This window comes from Vigna radiata, chromosome 4 (assembly GCF_000741045.1).
Source record: "Vigna radiata var. radiata cultivar VC1973A chromosome 4, Vradiata_ver6, whole genome shotgun sequence".
In the NCBI taxonomy this organism is placed as follows: domain Eukaryota; kingdom Viridiplantae; phylum Streptophyta; class Magnoliopsida; order Fabales; family Fabaceae; genus Vigna; species Vigna radiata.
In genome coordinates this window covers 776,797-785,029 of record NC_028354.1, presented here as the reverse complement: position 1 = coordinate 785,029, position 8,233 = coordinate 776,797, and the positions used below count along the sequence as shown (strand labels likewise).

At 42.9% G+C, this 8,233-nt stretch overlaps 1 pseudogene; it reads left to right on the top strand.

Annotated features, from left to right (window-relative positions):
* The first annotated feature begins 1,292 nt into the window (after window positions 1-1,292).
* The window catches only part of LOC106758223, an 8,008-nt pseudogene continuing 1,067 nt past the window's right edge, over window positions 1,293-8,233 (top strand).

Genomic DNA, 8,233 nt, shown 5'->3' with positions numbered 1-8,233 from the left:
TGATGAGGAATCAATTGCATGGGTTGTCACAGGGATATCTGGAGCAGTACTTACATCACCTGGCTGATAAAGAAGATTGGGAAACTTTCATGGATGTATTAGCCCTCACCATATATGGCATTGTCTTGTTTCCCAAGATAGAAGAATTCGTGGATTACACCGCAATAGACGTCTTCGTAGCAAGAAAAACAAGATCAGAAAATCCTGTAACGGCAGTTCTTACGGATGTTTATGGAACCTTGAGTTTTTGCCAGGAGAGAAAAGGAAAGAAAATTCTTTGTTGTTTACCGGCGTTGTATACATGGATGACAGCGCGCGTGTTTAAGGAGATGGTCGACGTCAAGAGCCTGTCGGAGACTTTGTTACACCAAGGGCTTAAAGATAAGGGAGGAAACGATTGGGCCCGATTCTTTGTTGGCTTGAGCGAAAGAAGTATAAAATGGCGCCTTCCTTGGCTCGGAAATAAATTGTCTATACAACACTGTGGTAGCTTTCCTAATGTGCCTCTCATAGGTGCTCGGTACTGTATCAATTACAACCCCCTTTTAGTTCAAAGACAATTTAGGCATCCCATGAGAGGGGCACCTTCATCATATTATCTTGCTACCCTATTCATTTATTATGAAGACGGGCATTTCATTGAACTGTTAAGAAAGGTTAAAAACGCGTGGGAAAACGTTGTTCGAGAAGAGAAGGACTTGAGGAGTGGAGTGATGGATAGCAGGGTTAGTTATCACACCTGGATTCTGGAGAGGGTAAAAGAAGTCAAGTTGCCTTTCAAGCCAATTAGTAATCAACCTGCTAATGAAGGACCATCCCAAGCCCCAGAAAGTGAAGAGGTGAAACAATTAAAGGCTGAGATGGAGAAATTGAGGGTGAGGAATGCTAGGTTGGAAAACGAATTACAGAGGGCGCGCAATGATCTTTTGGATATGAGGAATGATAATGAAGAAAAGTCACAGGCTTATGAAAACATTGTCAAAAGCCAGAAGGCTGAGAGGGATTATACATTCCGAGTGAAGCAGGATCTTGCAGCCGCGAATAAGGAAATATCCATGAGGGTGAATGAGAAGAATGTGGCTTTAGAAGAAGGCAGGCAGTGGAAACAACTCTATGAAGAAGCGAGGAGAGATAAAAGGGAAGCCCTAAAAAGACTAAGAGAAGCGCAAGTCCAAGTACAAGAAGCAGGGCATCAAATGAAGGAGATGGCTACATCATTTGAGGCAGAGTTGAATCAGGAGCGCTGGAAGTTGATAGAAGCTGAAAATGAGTATCAAGCCATGTTAAAGCAGATGGAGGATTACATCAAGGAGCAGGAAGAGCGATGGAGGTCGATGGAATTTGAAGAAAGGCATCAGGCCTTGATAAAGCGAATGAAAGAGAACATCGCAGAGCAAGAAACGACTGTAAAGCATTGGAAAGAAAGCTTCTCTCATTTGGCTGCTTTGGCAAATGAGGCAATTGAAGACATTCCCAGGATGGTGTCGAATGTTGAAGCAAGTACTCATTTTCGTAACCCATCAGCGGAAATAGAATTGTTTATTAATCATTGTAAATGGTTGGTGGGAGAAATGAAATCTTTCATTGTCGGGGCGCGAAATTGATGTACATCAGAATTGCGTGTTTTGTTCCTTAGACGATGTAATGAATCAAATTTTCTTTAAATGAAAGATAAGGGATGTTTTTTTGGTATCGGCTTGTGTTAATTTTCCATCAGTAATGTCATCCTGTGATTTCCACTTATCACTAGCATGCATCATGTTTTCTTTTGTTTTGCATTTTTCATCCTTATNTAATTTAACTTAATAAAAATAATCATCAGTACAAGTGAGAGAACAACGACAAATTTTCCACGACATCTGTACAGGACCAGAGCTAACTCAAAGGTCATGGAGAACTGGGAGCAGTGGCACGAATCTATTAAGGCTGATGTCAACCAGTTGAAGGATCAGATGACCCAGATTTTGGCAGCTCTCGAAGCTCTGAAGACTACTAGAGGGGCTACGCCTGCGCAAGTTGAGGGAAGTGCTCAATATTACCCTCCGTTATTCAATGATGGGAGCCAATCTGTTCCTTTCCCAATGTACGGATTACCCACAGACTACACTCCACCCGTGGGAGAATACACAAAAGCGGAGCATGCTTCATTCTCTTTCCCTACCACTGCCAACGTACCGCCAATCGGTACTCAGGGACCTGTTGTAATGTCCGCACCCATGGTAAGTGAAGGAATGAATGCAAGCACGTCTGATGGAATACGAGTAACTCCGGTGCCTCATGTGATTACCGGAGAAGGCTTTTCTGCCAAAGTTGTACCACATACTTCGTTCCAAGGGGTAATTAGTAATGTCGACGGAGCATAGGATAAACTGGAGAGCCTGGAGGTGAGATTGAGGGTTGTTGAGGGATTCGAAAGTTATGGGTTCGGAGATGTTGCCAGATTGAGCTTGGTTCCTGGCGTAAAAATACCACATAAGTTCAAGGCGCCAGAGTTTGAGAAATATAAGGGAAATACATGCCCTAAGAGCAATCTGACCATGTATTGCAGAAAGATGGCTGCATATGCTTATGATGAGCAGCTGCTCATCAACGTTTTTCAAGATAGTTTGGCTGGAGTAGCATTAAACTGGTATACCCATTTGGAGCCGTCTCGAATTCGTTGTTGGGCGGACTTGGCAGATGCTTTTGTGAAATAGTACATATACAATACACATGTTGCGCCAGATCGTTTACAACTACAAAACATGTCAAAGAAGGACAACGAAACTTTTAAGGAATATGCTCAACGGTGGAGGGAATTGGCTGCACAAGTTGAGCCACCTTTGTATGATAGAGAAATGGTGGCAATGTTTGTAAATACGCTCCAACCACCATTTTATGAACATATGGTGGGGAATGTATCTTCAAATTTTGCCGATATCATCGTAATAGGTGAACGAATAGAGATCGGGTTGAAAAATGGGAAGATCGCATATGGCTCGTCAGTGGTTGCAAACTCCAAAAAACCCAGTTTCAACCCAGGAAAAAGAAAGGAAGGAGATGTGCATGCAACATCTGCGACCCCCATGTGGAGAGGTTAGGCTCCCACTCATAACTATCGACCATACTTGGGTCAACATCTACATGCAGCTAACGCGTCATTTGGTCATCAAATTAGGCCTCAGCAACAACAAGGGTACTATCAACCGCAATACATCCCGACGAATAATTGGAGGGGAGGGGCAAATGTAGGTTCCAATATGAATGTGGGTCCAAATACTTATCCAAGAAGGAACCAGGAAAGAAATTATGTTAACTTTACCCTAATTCCTACAACTTATACGGAATTATTGCCTCATCTTATCAAACAGGGTCTGGTTGTCATTTGTCCCCTGAAGCCTATGTAGCCTCCGTACCCATGAGGTTATGATGCAAATGCAAAATGTAGTTATCATGAAGGGGTCGTTGGTCATTCCACTGAGAGGTGTCTGGCTTTTAAGCATAAAGTGCAGACTCTAATCGATTCTGGGTGGCTAAAGTTTCAAGAAGATAAGCCTAGTATCGAGGCCAATCCTTTATCTGGGCATGGAAGTGCTTCGACGAATGCTGTCGAAGTGAAAGAACATGAGTTGGTGAGAAATGTGAGAGAAGTCAGGAGCTCCAGGAGGTTTATTTTGGAAGCATTGCTGAAAGTGGGTATCTTGAAAGGCGATTATGATGGGAGTATGGCGTGCGCGCTCCACCCAAATGCTGAGCACTCTATTGAGGAGTGTGTTGAGTTTGAGGAAATTCTGCAAGACCTGCTAGATCGTGGTCTGATGCAAGTATGCTACAAGAGTGAGGAGGAGGAAGTATTTGCACAAACTGGTGATGAATTCGGCATAACTTTACCAGAACCATTGGTGATTCGTTTCACTAGGACTACCCCTATACCACCAACTCAAGGAAGGTCGCCCATTGTTATCCGTGCACAAACCCCTTTTCCTTACAAGAACGAAAAAGTCATCCCATGGAGATATGGGACACATGCATTAGACGAAGCACAAAGTGTTGATCCTGCCGTCAAAAACATATCAGGCATAGGTGGAATGACGAGGAGTGGTCGAATTTTCACACCACCAGAGTTGGCACGAGAAAGAGCTAGTGATAAGGAAGCAACGATGGCCGCGAAGGCAAAAGAATTCTTAAAGGGGAAGAGTGCACAAACAGAGGAGGTCCCCGACAAGGAAGATAAGAGAGAAGTGTTTGAAGAAGAGACTTGTGAATTTTTAAAATTCATACAACAAAGTGAATATAAGGTGGTGGAACAGTTAAACCGTATGCCTGCTCGTATATCCTTGTTAGACTTGCTCATGCATTCTGCATCGCACAGAAAGTTGTTAATGAAGATACTCAGTGAGGCTCACGTAGAGCAAGGTATTTCGTTGAATAAATTTGAGGGTATTGTTGGCAATATTGTTGCTAATAATTATCTCACCTTCACGGATGAAGAGATACCTGCTGAGGGAAGAGGGCATAACAAGGCTCTTCACGTCTCTGTGAAATGCTTGGATCATGTTATAGCGCGTGTCTTAGTGGACAATGGTTCCTCTTTGAATGTCATGCCGAAAGCAACCTTGGAAAAGCTACCTTGCGAAGGAATGCATATGAAGCCAAGTTCAATGATTGTGAGGGCGTTTGATGGTAGCAAAAGAGAGGTGATGGGAGAAGTGGAATTACCAGTGCAAGTTGGCCCATGCGTCTTTCAAATAACATTCCAGGTTATGGATATCCTGCCAGCTTATAGTTGTCTGTTGGGGCGCCCATGGATCCATTCGGCTGGAGTTGTGCCTTCTACACTACACCAGAAGCTGAAATATGTGATGGGAGATAAGCTGGGGATAGTATCAGGAGAAGAGGATCTTCTTGAGAGTGGGCCATCATCCACGCGCTACATCGAGGCGGCTGAAGAAGCTCTCGAGACAGCCTTCCAATCGTTGGAGATTGTGGGAAATGCTTGTGTGGAGCCGTTTCCAGTAAATCCTCATCTATGATGTGCTTCTATTATGATGGCAAAAATTATGCTGAAAGAGGGCTATATATATGGGGAAGGTTTGGGCAAATATCGGCAGGGGCGAGCATTCCCTCTAGAAATCGTTGAAAACAAGAACAGATATGGCTTGGGGTACAAGCCTACCAAGGAAGACAGGAAAAGGATGATTGAAGAAAGAAGAGAACGCAGTCTAGCCCGCGCGAAAAGACGAGAACCCAGAGAGAACAAAATCCACATTGGTGACATCAAGGAAAGCTTCCGCAGTGCTGGGTGGATCAACACTGGCCAGGTAGCAGCCGTGAAGGATGAAGACAAGCCTCAAAGCTCGAGTTTTGTGTGGGCTTGCTCCCCTGATACCCAACTCAACAATTGGGAAACACTGGATTTAGCCGTGATGCTTAATGTGAATACAATATGTGACAATGATTGTTTTGAAAATAACGATATCAATGTTCCTAATTTTGAGCACCCTATCAATAATACGGAAGATGATTTCGAAGATGATGTGGAACCCCCTCCAGAATTGTTGAGATTAGTGGAACAAGAATCTAAGGAGATAAAACCCCATCAGGAGGAGATTGAAATACTCAATTTGGGAGAGAAGGATGAGATAAAGGAAGTGAAAATCGGTGCTAGTATGAAAACTGGAGTGAGAGAAAGATTGTGTGCCCTATTGAAGGAGCTTAAAGATGTGTTCGCGTGGTCTTACAATGACATGTCGGGTCTGGATACCGATATTGTGCAGCATAAGCTTCCACTCAAGCCAGAATGCCCTCCAGTCAAGCAAAAACTAAGAAGAATGAAACCGGAAATGTCCCTAAAAATTAAAGAGGAGGTCCAAAAGCAATTTGACGTAGGATTTTTGGCTGTGGCAAGATACCCACAATGGGTAGCGAATGTTGTACCAGTGCCTAAGAAGGATGGAAAAGTTCGAATGTGTGTTGACTATCGTGATTTGAATCGTGCAAGTCTGAAGGATAATTTCCCGTTACCACACAGTGATACTCTAGTTGATAATACGGCCAAATTTTCGTTATTTTCATTCATGGATGGATTCTCGGGATATAATCAAATTAAAATGGCACCGGAAGATATGGAGAAGACGACCTTTATCACATTATGGGGAACATTTTGTTATAAGGTGATGTCTTTCAGACTCAAGAATGCTGGAGCAACATATCAAAGAGCGATGGTAGCACTATTTCATGATATGATGCATAAGGAAATTGAAGTTTATGTGGATGACATGATTGCAAAGTCGGAATCAGAAGAGGAGCATATTCTCAATCTAAGGAAATTATTTGAGAGACTGAGAAAGTACAAGCTCAGGTTAAATCCTGCCAAATGCACGTTTGGAGTGAAGTCTGGAAAATTGTTGGGCTTTATTGTCAGCCAAAGAGGGATAGAAGTTGATCCTGACAAAGTAAGAGCGATAATGGAAATGCCTGCACCTAGAACAGAGAAGGAAATTCGAGGTTTTCTGGGAAGATTGAACTACATTGCTAGGTTCATCTCCCAATTAACCGCTACTTGTGAACCAATGTTCAAGTTGTTACGGAAAAATCAGGCTGTAGTCTGGAATGAAGATTGTCAAGCCGCTTTCGAAAAGGTCAAACAGTACTTGCAAGATCCTCCTGTATTGCGTCCACTTGTGCTAGGAAGACCGCTCATTTTGTATTTAACCGTATTGGATAATTCAATGGGTTGTGTATTGGGTCAACATGATGAAAACGGGAAAAGAGAGCATGCCATATATTACTTGAGCAAGAAGTTCACAGATTGCGAACAAGGATATTCGTCGTTAGAGCGAACTTGTTGTGCACTGGCGTGGGCTACTCATCGTTTAAGGCAATACATGTTGAGTCATTCAACTTGGTTGATCTCTAAAATGGATCCTATCAAGTATATTTTCGAAAAGCCTGCTCTCACTGGAAGAATAGCTCGATGACAGATGCTACTATCGGAGTACGACATTGTATATGTTACTCAGAAATCTATCAAGGGTAGCATTTTAGCGGAATATTTAGCCCATCAATCCATTAGTGATTATCAACCAATGCAACCTGAGTTTCCTGATGAAGATATCATGGCTTTATTTGCTGAGAACAAAGAGGACAAAAATGAAAAAGCCTGGACGGTATTATTCGATGGAGCCTCGAATGTAATGGGGCATGGAATAGGGGCAGTGCTTATCTCTCCTAAGAATCAATACATACCAATGACTGCAAGGCTATGTTTTAATTGCACGAATAACATCGCAGAATATGAAGCCTGTGCTATGGGTATCCGAGCAGCAATAGAGTCTAAAGCAAAAATTCTGGATGTATATGGAGATTCAGCTTTGGTCATCCACCAGTTGAGGGGAGAATGAGAGACTAGGGATAAAAAAATAATTCCATACCAAACTTACATCAGGGGATTAATTGAGTATTTCGATTCCATCACGTTTAATCATATACCGCGACAAGATAACCAATTAGCAGACGCGTTGGCTACTTTGTCACCGATGTTTGAAGTTGATCAAGATGCAGAATTGCCAATGATCGAAATAAAAAGTCATGCGGAGCCAGCGTATTGTCATTTTATCGAGGAGGAGGTAGATGGTAAACCTTGGTACTTTGATATCAAGCATTATCTTAAGACCCGAGAATATCGAGAGAAGGCATCTGAAAACGATAAAAGGGCGTTAAGGAGGTTGGCTGGTAGCTTCATCTTAAATGGGGATGTTCTATACAAGAGAAATCATGACCTGGTCCTTCTCAGATGTGTGGACACAAAAGAAGCCGCGCTGATACTAAAAGAAGTGCACGAGGGTACATTTGGCACGCACATGAATGGGCACTCAATGGCCAGGAAGATACTGAGAGTGGGGTATTTTTGGTTGACTAGGGAAAATGATTGTTGTACACATGTGAGAAAGTGTGAGAAATGCCAGGTGTACGCAGATAATATCAATGTGCCGCCCACAACCTTGAACGTGTTGTCTGCACCATGGCCTTTTTCGATGTGGGGAATAGATGTCATCGGGGCTATAGAGCCAAAGGCGTCAAATGGACACCGTTTCATATTAGTCGCAATCGACTACTTCACCAAGTGGGTTGAGGCTGCTTCTTATGCTAATGTGACTAGAAAGGTAGTGACCAAGTTCATAAAAAGGGAGTTGATTTGTAGATACGGGCTCCCTAACAGGATCATCACTGATAATGCCACTAACTTGAACAA